General features: G+C 37.3%; 1 protein-coding gene across 2 annotated transcripts in view; it reads right to left on the bottom strand.

Annotated features, from left to right (window-relative positions):
- Window positions 1-18,506, bottom strand: part of GRM3 (glutamate metabotropic receptor 3) — an 88,728-nt gene that overhangs the window by 48,633 nt on the left and 21,589 nt on the right. The window lies entirely within an intron of this gene.

The following is an 18,506-nucleotide window of genomic DNA, read 5'->3' as shown; positions in this document are numbered from 1 at the left end:
GGGCTACTAGCTGTTTGGTAAACATAGCAAGGGAGCCGGTAATTAAAGGAAACTTATAATTAAAAATTCTGACCCTCTTCAGCTTTGTTAGGGTGACACTATGAAACCCCAAGAGAAACGGAAGAAAGCTTCTTTTCAACTAATTTTGGGAGGAGGTGGCTTTACATCTTCAAGAGGGTGTATTTCTTCTGATAGTGTCTACTCCTTCCTCTACTGGTTGTTTTTTGAAGTTTATATTACTCTTGTTTTTAAAGAATTGCTTGAAAGCTTCTCAAATCTGGAGACTAAATATAGAGGGGTGAGTACATTCCTACTGTGACAGTGACACAGCCATATAATTTGAAGTGCTAACTCTAAGGCATAGGTTTTATAAAGAGTCAGTGTCATCTCTACATGCCTTTTGATTATGCTTAGATGGCTTATAGTCTACTTTCCCCTGAGGAGCTTTAAAAAGCCATCTAGTCTGAATTTGGGGGGAAGCCCGAGGTCGAGGTAAAATGATTTAATGGGGAAGATTATCTTAGCCTTTCTCCTCACTCCTGGGTGCCAATTCCTCTAGACTCAATCTCCATGTGCATTCCTGCAGGATCTTGCCTCTCAGCAACTCATGCTCAGCTAGGGTTCTAGCTGATAAAATGTCATACTTCTTGCGAAGGTCTGAATTGCCAAGGAATTTTCAATAGAGGAATGAAGTTAACACGGTGGCAGCAATAATGCCAGAGTCCTGGCCAGTAAGACATGCCCATGTGACACATCCTACCTAACATTTGGAACTTTAATAGGGACCAGGGTGTGGCCTGTTAACAAGGTGGTATAGCCTTTTAGTACTTAACTCCTGCTTTATTAATATTTTTTATTTCAACCAAGCCAATATGTAAGTTGATCCCAAAGGAATGGTCACTCTAATGATAACAATGCTTTAAAAATGAGGTTGATTAAAAATTCAATTTGTGTTATCTGAAACCTGAAGTAAATAACTGATTAAAGATGAAGATATATAGCCCTCATTTTAAAAACATTTAACTCTGCTTCCTTGTAGGAACTTGACGCAATTCTAAAGCAGATTGAGAGATTAAGATATTCTGGATGATGCCCAAGATGTTTCATTTCTAAAGACCCATGAAGCTGGAAAAGTGTTTTCAGAAACTCTCAGAAAGATAATTAATTACTGAGTTAGGCCCTTTGAGACAGGAGCTGCTTCAAGCCTGATATGGACCTTTTATCTAGTTAATTAGCTTTATGGAGAGAATTTTGTGCATTTAGCAGATGAGTATAGATTCTATTACTTGAAACACAATACAATTTATTTTTATGTTTTACTTTTAAATTAAGGGGAAAAAGGAAAATAATCTTGGAACTCTGAAATAACTCAAGAAGTTCTGATCACAATGAGGGGCCCTGTGATTAGATTTCATTCTCTCTACTAAATAATATCTTCAAAAGAAAATAAAATTTAAGTATAATACCCTACAAATCATTTAAGATGAGGGGCTTTTTGTGTGACTCAGAAGATTAGCTTTTTATTATATAAAGCAAACTGGTTGTCTACATATAAACGAACTAGGCTCCAAAAAGCTGTTCGGAAATCCCTTTGGTCCTAAATCCAAAGCGACTGAAGGGAGTTTATGCCTATAATTCCATAATTTTCACTAAAAATCTAAGTAAAATGGGCACATTATTCTCTTTCCAAATAGATCGATTTTTCCACATCAAAAATCGGCTGGGATAGGATTACCCTTGATGTTCCCTGGAAATGCTGCAAAGAATTTTTCAGCAGCCACATTGTCCTTCACAACTTTGACGCCCACTTTGATTCTGTTTAGATTCAAATGGGTTTTGAAACCATTGAACCATCTGTGGCTTGGACCAAAAGTTTCAACAGTAACACTTTTATGAAGAGTCAATTTTGAATTCTTGATTGTAATTCTAACATCTTTTCGAGTTAACACAAAGGTTAATGGGCATCGAAGGTAAATACCAATCCTGTAGCCACACACTCCAAAGTTCACCTCTTTTCTTCGCTGCTTCTCCTTGTCTGTTGACGCACAACTGCATCAGCACAGGTAGGCTTATCCCAAACTTTGAGTCAAACTCTGTCCTTATAATCAGCTCAGTTCCCCGGTGCTTCCTCTCATACGTGCATAACAAGATTGGTCACATTTCTCAACACGTAATAAAAATGATCTCATGCCTCTCTTCTCTTACACATGTCTTCTTAGTAGCACTTTTAACATTCTCACTATTCTTTACCTTTTAAACTGGGGTAAATGATTTTCATAAAAACGCTTCAAACCAACAAACCCCAATGTTTATGGACATGGTAACCAGGTACAATTGTTCATCCTATCACTCCGTTGGGGTACAGTGGGTAGAATTTTTGTTTTGTATCATAACCTTGCTAATTTGAATAGCAATTAGTAAGTCAAAAGTCTGTAAGTAGAAAAATTTCTATTATATAATTTCTATTACATATATATAAATCATATGTTCTATATAAACAGATATTATATATCTACTATGTAAATTTTCTGTTACATAGATAGAAATAAGCTTCTGGTTTCCTCATCTAGTAAATGAGTGTAATGACTAAGGAGGGGGAAGCGGAGGGAAGGGAGCAGGCTATTGGATGAATGGCAGGGCTCCCAACCTCCTGAATTCAATCAAAGTGACTCCACTTTTATCTGTTTTAAACATTGTATTTCTTAGTAAATACTGGTTAAGAAATAATTATGTTAATTAAAAAAGCAACAGCTCAATAACTTTGACTAAGTAACCTTGAAAGTTCCTTCCCTTTTTGCCAGTGCAGGAAGGGAAAAATCATACACCTAGGATAGAGAAACAAAAATGGTTCATGGTGTGATTTAATTGCTTTTATTGGTCTTTTTAGGACTAGGCTAAAAATGGCTTAAAGTTCAAAAGTTGATTCTTTATATTACCAATATGAAAAAGATTTGAAAAGACATAAAATGGAATGCCTTTTTCCAGCCCTTGAGCAAATTTACTATTGTCCCTTATCATGAACTTTTACTCTAATGCTGGCACATGAAGCAATTGGATGGCACCTCATGTGCTATAAACAAAAATTTATGGTTGAAATAAGTTGCTGTCAGTTCCTGCTCTCCCTTTCCTACTTCTTACCTGATATTTCCCTTATGGTGAAATATTCACACGAAAATAGATGTTCTGGGCAATTTTGTTAGGAGCTCCAAACAAACAGGAAAAATGACACACTGGCCTGTATCGATTAAAGGTGCTCCCATGGGACAAGAAACAGCATTGACTCTATAAAATTTTGATGAAGTGGGAAAAATGATTCTTTGTTTTAATGGTACTGAAAGATAAAGGTACTATTCTGTGGTGATTTTATGAAAAAAGATAGGAACTAATTCTAGTGAGTGTATTTTTATGTGATTGTGAGTGTGTGTATGTGACAAATGAGTGTTTTAATTACAATTTTCTGGGGATAAAAGGAGGTTCTTTTCAGGAAAGATTTTTTAAAAATATGTTTTTATTGATTTTAAAGAGAGGAAGGGAAAGGGAAAGAGAAACATCAATCTGCTGCCTCTGGCACTCTCCTGCTGGGGATCGAGCCCACAGCCTGGGCATGTGCCCTGGCTAGGAATTGAACTCATGACCTTTTGGTGCAAGGGACTATGCTCAACCGAGCCACACTGGTCAAGGCAAGAAAGATTAAAAAAAAAATTTGATATATGACATCACTGAGTCCCAGAGAGCTTGGCTAACTTGCTCAAGGCCTCATGGCTAGTTAATGTAACAACTTGAGGCAGACCTCACATCTCCTGATTTTCTATGCAGTGTATTTCATTTACATCACAAAACGTGGTTATATGCAAGTCTCCTTCAATTAGAGTTACTTTCTATGACAAAGTCATTAAGCTAAGATTGGCTTCAGGAAAGATGACACCTCCAAACTTAGAGAGGGAATATTTTTAGTCAATACATTATGTGAGGTGGTTTCCAATGTGGAGGAACCAAGCGGGATTACCTTGTCATTCCTGGTGAAGTAGAACCAGAACATGAACCTCCTGATGACACAGTACATCGACATTGTTTTCCTTCGTTATAAGAGTGGTGACTGTGAATTTTTAACAGAATGCCATTTTTTCATTCCAATTTATACCCATGTTATTCTTGAAAACAACATCTGTGCTTGCGAGGTTCCCAAATGTTAATGGTGACCACAATCATGTAATGGATTTCAATATTTCCTTAAGAATTGAGCAGAAGCTTCCAGTATCTTGACCTTTTGCCAAGGGATGAGATTGAGTGAACCGTTACAGGCCAGAATCTATACAGTTTTCCCTAGGATAGAAAATCCAGCGTCATCCCAAACCAAGGAGCAAGAGCTCTCACCCTTGGGTAACAAGGCACTGACTCCAGTTTGGGGATTTTTAAAGTGTCTTGTATATTCAACTGATGCAAACATTCACCCAATTTTTAAAAGATTTATTCTTCAGGTTCCTCTTGAGAGGCCTTGCTTGAGCTACTCTTGTCCAGCTCTTCTCAGTCCCCAGCTGGAATGTGCATTATCTTCAACTATGTTTGATAAGCACAGTTTGTTTGCAAATGGCATGAAAATTAAATGAGATACTGTACATACACATATATTTTTATTTTTATTTGTTTTTTAAATATTTTATTGATTTTTTTTTTTTTTTAGAGAGAGAGGAAAGATGAGGGAGAGAGAGAGAAACATCAATGTGAGAGGGAAACATCAATGGGCTGCCTCCTGCACACCCCCTATGGGGAATTGAGCCTGCAACGCAGGCATGTGCCCTGACCAGTAATCGAACCGGCAACCTTTTGGTGCACAGCACAATGCTTAGCCAACTGAGCCACACCAGCCAGCGCTGTGGAAGTATATTTTTAAAATGTAAATTACCAAACAAGTGATTTTATTGCCCTGATGCTTATTTTATGGCCCTTAATGCATCCTGCCTCACCTTATGTTGCAAGATATATTCCTGCCTCTCCTAGAAGATTAGTGGTTGTTGGAGGGTAGTAATCACATCTTTTTTCTGTCCCTTTTCCAGTGTCTAACATAAGAAAGATGCTTCAATAAGTGTTGCAGAAATGGCTTAATACTTTGATCAATGAAGTCAGTAATGTTTTATGATGGTCCTATCATTAATAATAAATTATTATGGGGATAGAAATAGGCCACCTTACTATTACTATTATGCACAGGAAGTGCATGAGGCCAGAACAACTTGAGGATTGCCTGAAGTAACACAATTAGATTAGGAGCTTTGTGCGGTGGGGAAGACAGGTTTACAGAAAGAAGAATATCCTATTACCACAGCATTCAAGGCTAAGCAAACATCACTCAGGGATTTTTTTTCTTTTCCTTTTTCTTTTTGTAGCTATGATCAACAATTGTACGGTAGGAAGTCTGGATGTGAGTGTACAAATTTCCATAGAAACACATTGCTGTAAGTAAGTTTGTCCAGTCTTGAGTCTGAAGTATAAAAATTACAATTTAGTATGAAAAGTAAATTCATGTGTGCTTAGTTGGTAATGCACAATAGAGAGAATTGATTCTGGTTCTAATTGAGTACCTTGAAGGTTTTAACAAAAGGCTTACTCTTTAGAAATTAAAATGTCTTAGATTCCTCTGTATTTACGAAAGATGCATATTAGGATGTCAACATTGACAGGCCTCTTTAGTTTTTTTTATTAGCTTTTTGGATGTGTAAAACCATAATTTTAAAATGTGCCCTATTCTAAGTCTTTGATATTGTTCCTGTCACTTCTTTCTCAGAATGGCTTCTAATCTAACTCAGAGTGAAAGCCAAAATCCTTACAAGGTCCTGCAGGATCTGGACTCCACCACCTCTCTGATCTCACTTCCTCTCTCTCTTCCATGCTCACTCCATCCAGCCACACTGGCCTCTTTGCTTCCCCCGGGATACATCAAGTAGGCCCCTCACCTCAGGCTTTGTTATTCCCTTCCTGGGAATGCTCTCCCCCATATTTCTACATGGCTGCTCCTTCCTTCCTTCAGGACTCTGCTCATATGTCAAACTGTCAGTGAAGTTTCCCTGACCACCTTACATAAAATAGTAACTCACCCCGTTCAACTCCCACACACACACCTGGGACTCCCTTGTCCGCTCGCTCTGCTTCATTTTTCTCATGGCATGTACCACCACGTGGCATACTGTATATTTGCTAGCTTATTTATGGAACACAAGCTCTGCAAGGTCAAGGCCTTTGTTAGGTTTCGCTGCTTAATTCCTGATGTAGGGAAGATCAGCAACAAATATATAATGACTACATGAAATTTACATGGTTCTTCCAAGTTCACTCTAATCCCATTTCCTTCAGGAAGTCTTTCCAGTGTGAGTGGAATTTGGATTACCATCTTTTTTAACTACAAACAAATTTTAAGTTCCAGGAATACCTTAGTCATATGAAAGGTAAGAACAAAATTACCATATCTGCTAGTTCTGTTTGGCACTCAACATATATGTAGTGTTTCTAAATATTAACAGATGGATCCAGCAGTGGCTGGGAGACTTGCCCCAAGCCACAGAGCCATGCAGCCTTAGATCTAAAATAGATATGAACTCTGCCGATTCAGTCTTTTTCTCTGAGGAGCACCAATATTCTTTCAAGACTTGCCAACAACAAACATAACCAGGCTGATTTTGCCTCCAGACACATTTTTCTGCTTTATTAGACACGAATCATTATATGCCTGTGACTTAGGAAGCTGAGGGGACATATCACTGGCTAATGGTCAAAACACATGAATCTAATCTGGGGGGTTCTTTTCTCTTTGACCCTGGGCTAGTGACTTTGCCTCTCCCATCCTCCCTTTTCTCATCTGTAAAATGATGACTAATAGAGTCTACTCAACCTAGTCCACAGGGTTGTGGTAAAGATCTGATACAGTGTGTTTAAAGTGTTTTAAAAATGATAAAGTGCTAAGTGAGATGCATCTTCAGAACTATTATTAGGATTCTGAATTTTTGGCAATGTCTTCATTTTAGCTTCTTGCTGAATAAGCTCTTGTGATGGACCATCAAACATGAGGGACAAGGAAATAAATTCCTCGCCACACTGTGGCTTGAGATACAGTAAAAAGGGACAAGCCTGCACACTAATGGAACTGTATTAATTCAATCCCTGTCTAGTAGTTTGGATGACTAAATTTAACTGCAGCTGCCAGCAAAGAGGAGAGGAAGGCTGGGATATCAACCTCTTGTTTTCTTACTTCTGCTGTCAGATTCATCGATCTTGTTTCACTTCTAAAAGTGTCTGTCAGAATCCTAAATATTGCTACAACATTTCAAATAAAATTATGATATAATGTTCCAAAGAAAAAGAAAACAAAGTATACTTTCCTTTCCCCCCTCCTTTTAATACTGTTTAGCTTCTGGATTCATTCAGCAGCAAAAGACCCTTGCAAGACAAAAGGTAAGAGAATTTATAAGTGTCTGCACTGAAGAAGGAGGAATTATCACATGATAAATTTATAGGAAGAATTTAGGCAGGCAAATGATGTAAAGGACAAGTCTCTGGAAGCTGGCACTCTTGCTCTCCTTTTAGAAGCATTTTATCTACACTTTTGGTTTAAAATATTTCTGGAGATGACACAGTTTTTAATAAATAAAAATGAATTGGATATAGGTAACTGCATTATCCAAAGGCTTGTTTTTTGGTGATTAAAAATGTTAACTTTTCTCTGTTTTCTACTTTTGTTAAAGTTGAGATAATCAAGTTTAAAATTTTATTAGAGTATAAGCATTTTAGGTACAGAAAGTTGTGTGTTTTTTTAAGAAGCTGATATAGTGCTACAATGTGATTATTGGTGACTGGATAGCCTATAAACAAAACTTTGTGATAGAAAGTTCTTAAGTTCTAATTTATGAAAGTACCAAAGGTATTTTTATTTTTTTAGAAAGAAAACTTGATAGAAAGCAAATTACTACCACCACCCAACAACAATGTACACAAGAAAAACTTTCAAATACACCAAAGGAACACACTTACAAAGCTAGTATGGTCCTGGATGGAAATTCTTGAAGTTTCAGACCCAGTACTTTTTCCCTTTCTTTTATCAATTTACTTTTAATTAAGTGTGGAGGTTTGTAATTAGGATAAAAGAATGGAAGACAAGGAAGAAAAAATGTAGCCTTCAACGGTATTTAAGACAGAGTGACCTCTAGCTTGGTTATTATTATTATTTGCAATTTACTATTAATTTTTGGAAAGAACAGTATGGCATTGTGAATATTGATCTAGTGCAATTTGATGCTCCCAGAGGAAGGAGCCAAGTATAAAGTTGGAGGCCTTTGCTATGAGTCATTCTTTACTGAAGGCACTATTATGGAAATTAATGAAAGAGTTAACACATTCCTTTTTGGATAATGAGCATTTGGGGGCAATTGTTTATTACTGCAACTGCACACAGTGAGTTGAGCCAAGTGCGAATGGAACTGCACACTTTTTCTAGGTAGAAACTTACTTTTTCTCTTAGAAAACAGTTGAGGAAAATAATGTATGATTAGGAAACAGATAGCCTTGGGTTGGTTTCGGAGGCTAGTTAGGTTTGCAAATTTGAGACAGTCATTTAACTCCTTTGAGCCTCATTTTAATTCATAAGATAGAGGAACTAGTGTCTATCTACCTGACATGAATTTTGTGCGAATGAATGAATGAAAGACCACTGTCAGTCAGGTAGCAATCAATAAATGCTAGTTTCTTTTTCTTTATTGTCCTTCTTCAGATTAGAATATTATTGGTTTTAGCTGAAATTCAGGGTGAAGATGATAGGTTAGTGATCATAAATAATGTGTGATTTGGGGAAAATTTATACAGTTTTTACAAGGGGACTGAAAATGTACACTTCAGATTTAATCTAAAAATCAGATGAATACTTTACTGTTTCAATTGAATTTTAATTTCCAAAAGAACTCTGAACTTTAATATAGAAAAACAAAAACGAAACATTTGAAAAATTGTGAGCATGTCTGTTTGGAATGTTCTCTTCATCTGGAAAATACTTTTCTCCCTCCCTACTTCTAACAAAATTGGAGTCATACTCAGGGTTCATCTTTCAGGAAGTCTTTTCTGACCCTGATCACCGCTGACCTCTCCTTTGTCCATACATGCTATCTATGCTACTTGTCCCTCTCTTAAGATGCCAAAGATGAACTTCTGTAGAGTGGAAAAGTCATATTCTCTCATTGCCCTTACTAGTTGCGAGTTACTTGAGGGCAGACATAACTTATTTACTCATTTTTTTTATCTTTTGTGATACTTGACACTAATTCACACTGAAGACTAAAGATTCTCTGGGAAGTTTCATAATTATATTATTTATAATATGGCAATTATATCATGATGTGTTGTCTTCTTTATGTACAGTCACAATTGTCCACAAATTCCTTCCATATTTAAAAATTTTTTGTCTAGTAGCACTAGGTTTATAGCAGTCAGCACTAGGTTATAACTAGGTTTATAAAGCTAGGTTTATAACAGATGAAATTCCCAATTCAGTCTGCTTTACCATGAAAGACAAATTATGTAAGAAATTTACTGTAGTGAAACATGAAATCTGTAGCTTGCCAACTGACTACAAGGATAGAATATGCAACCTTGTCTCAAAAAAAAATCTAAGAAACCTGGACTAATGACTCTCAAACTAGTCTCCTAAACTTGGATTCTACACATAATGAATTCATTCTACAACTAAAATGGAAATAATGATTTTTTCTGAATTGGCTAATTAAAGTAATACATTGAATTACCTTAATTTTAAGCTTTTCTACTATAATTTTAAAACTTTTGTTAATTTAGTGCTTATCTGCTAAGACAAATGAATGAATGAACAAATAGCAGGTTATATTAATGACCAGCAGGAGGCAAACATTGATAAAGGAATCACATTATACTCATCAGGATTCTTGGTTATGGAAAATGAAACTGAGGAGGCTCCCAAACTTGCCTTCTCCCATGGACACTGAAAAAACAGCTACACAGGGAGCAATTCCCTCTGAAATAAATCCAGAAACCAGCTGAGTGACTTCTATACATCAGGTGAACAAAAAAACCCACCCACATCAAAATGGGTAGAAAAGGCTGAGTGAGACACACTCTTGCCATAAACCCCACTCTCAGCACAGCACCATAAAATCAGGAGGGAACCCCCAACTCCCAGAGGAGTAAAGGACTTACACCCAACATATAGTGTCCCAACTTGTAAGACTCCCACTTGAGAGAAGAGGCCCCCAAACACTGAGCTCTGAAAGCCAGCAGGGCTTTTAGCCACAAGACTCACAGGACTATAGTGAACAAAGAAGCAGTTATCAATGAGCTACAGCACTCACCGCAGCGATCACCCCAGAGCTGAGTGCAGAGAAAGCACACAAAAAACACCCACCACCCAGTTTTTCCCTGGAAGGGACCTAACTACATACAATAAATAAATAAAATTAGAACTGAAATCGTCGACATTACAACTGATCCCACACAAATACAAAGGATCATAATAGACTACTATGAACAATTACATGACAATAAATTGGGCAACCTAGAAGAAACATAAATTCTTAGAAACATACAACCTACCAAAACTGAATTATGACTAAAAAGAGAACCTGAGCAGACCAATTACTAGTAAGGATGTTAATTATTAAGTATTAAAGATGTTAATACTTTCAGCAATAAAGATTAGACCTACTTAAAAAATAGCATGGCACTGGCACAAACCAAAGCAGACACATAGATGAGTGAAACAGAACAGAGAGCCCAGAAATAAGTCTATGCATATGTGGTCAATTAATTTATGACGAAATGGGGGAAAGAACAGTCACCCCAACAAATGCAGTTGGGAAAGCTGGGCAGTCACATGCATGAGAATGAAACTGGACCTCTGTCATTTACCATGCATAAAGATAAAGTCAAAATGTATTAAAGATTTGAAAGTAAGACCAGATATGGTAATGGTAAAACTCCTACAAGAAAACATAGGGGTAAGCTCCTTGACAATGAGGTTTTTGGCTTCACACACACACACACACACACACACACACACACACACACACGAAACTAAAGCAAAAATAAACAAGTAGGGCTACCTCAAACTAAAATGTTTCTGTTCAGCACAGGAAACCATCAATAAAACGAAAAGGCAACCTACGAGATGGAAGAAAATAAGGGGTTAATATCAAAATATATAAAGGACTTATACGACTCAATAACAAAAAACCAAACAATCCAATTAATAAATGGGCAGAGTAACTAAAGAGATATTTTTCCAAAGAAGATATTCAAATGGCCAACAAGCACATGAAAAGGTGCTCAACATCACTAGTCACCAAGGAAATGCAAATCAAAACCACAGTGAGATACCACCTCACACCTGTGAGAATGGTTGTCATAAAAAAGATAAGAGATTACAAGTGTTGGTGAGGGTGTGGAGAAAGGGAACACTTGCACACTGTTGGTGGAAATATAAATTGGAGCAGCCGCTATGGAAAAGAGTATGGAGGTTCCTCAAAAATTAAAAATAGAACTACTATATTATCTAGCAATCCCACTTCTGGGTGTATATCCCAAAGGAAATGAAAACAGGATATTGAAGAGATATCTGCACTGCCATGTTCACTGCAGCATTATTCACAATAGCCAAAATATGGAAACAGCCTAAGTGTCTGTCAACAGATGAGTGGCTAAAAGAGATGGGATATATAACAATGGAGTATTATTCAGCAACGAGAAAGAAGGAAATCTTGCCTTTTGTGACAATATGGACAGACTTTGGGTGCATTATGCTAAATAAAATAAATCGGACAGAAAAAGACAAGTTCTTTGTGATATCACTTATATGTGGAATCTAAAAAAGCCAAACTCATAGAAAGAGAGACTAGAATGGTGGTTACCAGGGCCTGAGGGATGGAGGAAATGGGGAAACGTGGGCAAAGGGTACAAAGTTCCAGGTATAGGATGAATATGTTGTGGGGATATAACTTGCAGAATAGTAATTATAGTTAGTAACACTGTATTATATACTTGAAAGTTGCTAAGAGTAGTTCTTAAATGTTCTCACTACACAAAAAATGGTACTTCTGTGATAAGATGGAGGTGTTAGCTAAAGCTATGGTTGTTATTTTGAAATATGCAATTGTACCCAATCAATAACACATTGTACACATTAAACTTACACAATGTTATATATCAGTTATATCTCAATAAAGCTGAAAGAAAAATTTTTAAAAAGAAAAATATTAACGGCCAGTTTTAGAACATCTAATCTCACTTGGTTCAGTGGTTTAGTTTTTTTATGAATATAATTTTGTATCTGAGATATCATTTTGCAAATTAAATATGTGGTGAACTCTGGGCTAGAAAAATTGATTATAGTTTTAAGATAGGATTAAATCTTTGATTATTCTGGAATGTTATTTGGTACTGTAACTTCTGGGGACTGTGCCACCTTATTAAATTCTAATTTATCTTAGACAATGGAATAAATCTTTTCCCTATCATAGCATTGGAATGAACCAGACACAAATGGAGTGACTACATTATTACCCAGGTACAATGCTAGGGGTTTGAAGAAAAATGTGAAGGATGACTATGTAATGTTTTCTGGGGATGTCACATATAGTGACTAAAGATAGTGTGGACATTTAAAAAATGTTTAAAGTAAGAGGGAAGTGAGAATAGTGACCAGCCCCTGTGTTCTTGAGCAGTCCTCCTCAGTGCCTACCCTGGGGGTACGACATCAGTGTCCTTAATCTTCAGAAGATGTGCTCACTGCTCAGGCATTATGGGAATTTTGCTAGGTGCCTCGGAAGGTTCACTAACCCCAGCTCTGGGAAGCATCTTCCACAACCTCCTGTTTCATTAGATGACAAACTAATCTTAAAATTCTTTAGAGAAAAGTCCTCCATTTCAGTACATGATTGCCATCCTGGTCAGAAATTTCTTTTCTGAATCATTTGTCAATACTTCCTTTCTCTATTTTGGCTTTCTAGTGTCTTGTTGAGGATAAGTAGATATACAGAAGTGGAAAAACATGTGTTTCTAAAGCAACAGAGATTGGAAATCTGTGTTTCTAAAGCAACAGAGAATGCCAGGTGTCCCAAAGATCAAGGATACAGGCTAAATTTATTTTTAAACTATATGTTGGTTATAGTTTTAAAAAATAGTCAGAATATTTTGTTCAGTCTCTAGACACCTATGCAAGTGATGTTACTGTAACTATACCACAATATCCGAGAAGTCTGGAAACATCTAAGAAATAATATATTTATAGACTTGTTTCTGATAAGTCAGGTGGTAGAATTCGCTTCTTAAATACTTTATTGGAGGTGATTACTTTTTTCTGCTTCATAGACAGGGTGGATCTTCAAATGAACCAAGATAAATTGAGGGCTATGAAATAATAATAATAGTCATAACAAAAACAACCATATGATAAGAAAAATAGTAACAAGCAGCAGCAGCAGGAAGCTCGGGCCAAAGTGGAAAATTACGTTTTCTAGAGGTTCCTGTTCTCTACTGTGTGACCTTAAAATGAGAACCATTTCTCAAGCTTCCAAGACACCAAAGCATAGATGCACGGTGCATAAACAAGTAAGTAACCACATTAGTAGTGGCCTTTTGGGATTTAAATTGTATTCTTGTGACCTCAGGAAGCTGACCAGAGAGAAAAGGGAGAAAAGAAGTACAGGATATTTATCTCTCTGTTTTGGAAATGCTTTTGATCAGCAGAGCTGGAACAAGTTTCTGTGCTTTTGTGGGAAATACAAATGTTCCAGGGGAGGAAGCAAGATCAAGAGCAGTTTGCTCTTTCAGGGACTTCAAAGCCCATTCATCTAAAGATGTGGCCATTACCATTTTGGCTTCCTCACTGTGCCTTGGATGGCCCTGAACTTTTCAAGAGAGCCTTGCTGGGTAGGGGCCAGCTCGAACATATTCCTTGGAGTGCAGCGTCCCAGAAAATCTGCTCTTCCCAGCCTGTGCTCTGTGATTGCAGTCCCATGCCAGGAGTGACCCTTGCACCTGCAGGACTACCCATCTGCTGCTTCTGCCCCTCTCCCAGGTGGAGAGAGCTGTAAACATAAGATCAAGGCTGGACCATCTTTGCCTGGCTCCAGGTCTTCTCTGATCTCAGTAGTCTGTCTCTCTGCTGGTACCGAGAGATGAGAGTGCAAAACGTAAGTGAGGCAGGAAAAAAGCAACCAGCCAACTAAATGAACAAAAAAACCCTGTCAGAGCCGTGTGTTCCGTTACCCAATTCTACTGAGCTTCAGTCCAGCAGTCCCAGGAAGTTGTCCTTTTTGCTTGTAAGTCAAGCCCTGGGAGTAAGATTTATTCAGTGAGTTTAGATTTCTTCTGGGTATAAGATACACAACATTTTCCAATCCAAAACAAAAACTGAAACCAAAACAGACCTCAAGACCCTCATATTGCAGCCCTCAATAATCCTGCTCTGGTGCCCAGATGTTGGTAAAGCTCCACGAAGCGGCGACAGCATCTGTCTTGTTTACTGTTGGGTCCCCAGGTCCCAGCATAAAGTCTAAAAATATCTGTGGGATGAATAACTAAATCAGGATCCTGATGGTTTTTCTCTCACCTGTTTGGTGATCATGAGAAATTTCCTATTGTTGTCTAGTTCTCAAAGTTTCCACTGTCAAAGTTTTAGCCCAACCCTGTGAATGACTCAGAGGAATGGTGTGAATGTTATTCCCGAGGTAAGGCTTACTCAACACTGAGTGGGTCTTGGAACACCTGGGGCAGTGTGTTCAGTAGGTGGGAACCCTTTCTTTTGAATTGGATATATAGTTACCACGTCACCCTGACAGTTGAGTTGATTTTTATGTGCTTTGCTAAGTGAAGATCATAATACTGACATTCTGAATTTCCACCTCTGTCAAGTGAGGAGTAGGGGCAAGTCCATCTTCGAGGAAAGCCTTCTGTAACTATAATTTTATTCTATTCCACTTTCTGGAACTGGTCTCAGAGCAAAATGTGAGAGAAATTATACTGCACTGTGAACATACAAAATGACACTGATACTGCATTTCTTTAAATGTTTAACATTCTCCTCTGTTTCCTCTGCTTTTAACTGTCGTAAGTAGTTTAAGCTTTCCTTTCACATAATGAGCTCATGAAATTTTATTCAAAACGAGTCTGAAAAGTCAAATGACACTAAACATAATTCTCATTTAAATATTTATTTTAGCATTCTGGATGGCATGGCTCTTTCAGAAGAAAAAAATTGTACTAATAAAAAAATTCTTTGAAACTTTTTTTTTTAATACCCTAAGGTTTAGATTCTAAGGCTCAGTTTCCAAAGTATGGGTGTTTTATGAACCACCTTAGCTCCAAATAATTGAAAAAGTGGCCCAGGAGCATTAAAAGGATCATAAATAAAAAGGAGCACAAAAAGACACATATTTCAAACCTACTGATTGATTGCCTTTCATTCCTTTAACAAACTATCTGGTGTGTATCAGAAACTATGGTAGGAGTTTGGGATCAAAGTCCTCAACTTCCTTGGCTCCTTGTGTATATACAAAAGTAGCATTGGATCTGGTGACCAGGAGTTCAGCCTTGGGCTCTGCCACTAGCCACTTGGATGACCTTGAGCAAGTCACTTTCAGTTTTGGGGCTTCCTCTATCAAAGTGATAGATAAGAGATCCAGCACTAATGCAGTGTGGTTTTAAATTTATCTCTCTCAAATACAATGATAGAATATACCAAAGGACAGTATTTAGTTTAAAAAAATAGCAATCCATTCAGAAGTCATATACGTGTCTATCTTGAAATTCATTTGTGAATGAACAAAACACATAAGTTAAATTTTCACAAAAATGAATCATTATAAATGTATTTATTGTTTTTCTCATTCCTTATTCCTTCAGTGAACATTTATATAATGCCCACCATGTACCAGAAACTGTTGGGTATTTGAGATCAGAGATGAAACATGTTCTCTGCCTGTAAAAAGGCAGAGTTTAACACTCAAACTTGTATTTCCTTCTCTGTCTCCATAGAGTATCAAGTGCTATTCATAATCAACAAATATTTGCTGAGTGCCTGTAATACTTGGGCTACATCAGCGGACAAAACTGATAATGATCCTTTTTCATGGAATTTATATTCAAGTATGAAGATCAAACAATAAACATGAAAATAATAAATGATCCGGTATGAGAAAAGGTGAAAAAATGGTGTTAAAAAAAAAAAAAAAGTAGAGCAGGTCAAAGGGAAATGGGGCACCAGTGGGGGGGCTGGCACAGTACATTGCAGTTTTAAGAAAGATTGCCAGGTGGGCCTCACCGGGAAGCCAACATTTAAAGGCTTGAAGGGAATAAGGGAGTTAATTAGTCATAGGAGATACCTGGGGAAAGGCATTACAAGCAGAGAGAGCTGGCAGTGAAAAATCGGTAAGTTTGGAAACAAGAGTGGCTGAAGCAAAATGAGAAAGAGGGAGAGTAAAAGGTGACGACAGGAGAGCAGTAAGAGACAGGAGGGGGCAGATCGGGTAGGCCTTGTAGGACAAATTTTTTAATGTACATATTTAGCTAATTTAGCATCTTGGTATCCTCCCATAGTGATGCATTTTCTTGTCTAATCCTCATAGTTACCTGGTGGCTGGACTACATTCCCTCTCTTTTCTGTAGTTTAAATCTTTTGGTTTTTAATTTTAATTTATTGATTTGAGAAAAAGAGAAACATCGATTTGTTGTTCCACTTATCTAGGCATTTGTTGGTTGCTTCTTGTATGTGCCCTGACTGGAGATCACACCCGCAACCTTGGCTCATTGGGACGATGCTCTAACCAACTGAGCTACCCGGCCAGGGCCTAGATGCGTTTTTCACCTTTCTGTTCTCTTCTGAGATGGGGAATGACTGGTAATGTCGGACAAATTGAGAAAGCTAAAATACCACCCCCTGGTCTGGTCTGTGTGGCAAACCAAATTGTAGGATCAGGGTCAGTTACTGAGTAAGGCACACAAAACAACAACAACAATGAAAAAACACTTATTTTTTTTTATCCAAATAATGACCTTATTTCTTCATTTTTCTTTACCATTTAAGACTTAAACAGTCAGGGAAATGAAGGAAAGTGTTTTAGTTATAAAGCACCTTTCCAGGGCTCCCTGAAATTTAAGAGTTCCCTTTCTCCTAAGCTGTTGCTGAGGTGACATATTTGAACGTTCAGAAGGAAGGAATGAAATAGAATAACAAAGTTAATTAATACATATGGTGAATAAAGATAAGTGATTGCTCCAAGGTAGTCTGAAAGGAGGATGCTTATTTTATTCATCCTTAAAATCAAATGCATTGTAGATACAATCTGTAGACACCTGGGAGTTCACTTATATTTAGGGTAAAGATATCCTTTTTTGAGATAAATACTTATTTGCTATTATATATATGTGTGTGTGTATGTATATATATATATATTTGTTATTTCTATATGGAATACAGCTGTGGGAATATAGGGCAAAGAAAAGATTTAATCTTTACCACGTACAACAGTCATTCTAATGTTAAGAGATGATATCCATCAGATGGATAGGAAGGGATGCTGATATGACTGATTTCTGCTACTTTTGGCTCCCTGCGGGTAGAATGAAAAAAAAAAAAAGATGTACACGGATGCAGGCTGGTCATTTCTATACTTATTTTCAAGGCTGGTCTAGGAATGAGAATTCTCAAGTAAGAAACAGTGGTCATGGGATCCTCTCTCAGAATTACCAGTGATTTTTCAGACCGTTTGACTCCTGGGGGCTCATCTATAATGCCGATGTGAGAACTGCCGCTTGCTCCAGTGATAGTATGATTTGAGCAGACAAACTTTCATGTCTTGAATGAAAAACTAATTGAAACAGACTGTGCAGACTCTAATGATGCCGTAGTGCCATGGGAGATTATTAGCCATTTAGGCAAATGAAAGCATTTTACCATTGTAATATTTTTGACATCAAAACCTTTTCTGCCCACTAATATTACTTACCACTTAGAGATTTAGAATTAAGCTAAAGGCCCCAGAACCAGGACTTTGATGTTCTATTATATGTGCCTTAGTAGAGGACTCTACCCTAAAGATTCTGTGCTTCTTATATGTTAGTAATGCATAAAAATGCAATGTTATATTTAGAAATATTTAAACCATGTTTAGAAGTAGACAGAGAGGTGACAAAAGCCACTCTAAATACACTTTTATATGTTCAATACTGTATCAAAATAGCTTCCACCAGCCTTCAATTTGCTTGGATCAGGCTCCCAGAAAATGTTTCATTTCATAACATAATTTAAGAAAATCCACAACCCTGAATGCCGACACAGAAACGTTTCTGTACAGCACCAGAATAACCTCAGATGCCTAGAAATCTCCGTGGTCTGAGTATCTTCCCTCCCCTCCCCCCATCTGACTCTGGGAAAACAGTGATTTTTTTCCCCTCTCACCTACTGTGAAAGTTATAAGATTCTCTTGCCCAAATCACCCACAAGG

The sequence above is a fragment of the Miniopterus natalensis genome, chromosome 10 (assembly GCF_054644295.1).
Source record: "Miniopterus natalensis isolate mMinNat1 chromosome 10, mMinNat1.hap1, whole genome shotgun sequence".
Classification (NCBI taxonomy): domain Eukaryota; kingdom Metazoa; phylum Chordata; class Mammalia; order Chiroptera; family Miniopteridae; genus Miniopterus; species Miniopterus natalensis.
This window is presented reverse-complemented; position numbering and strand designations above follow the sequence as displayed.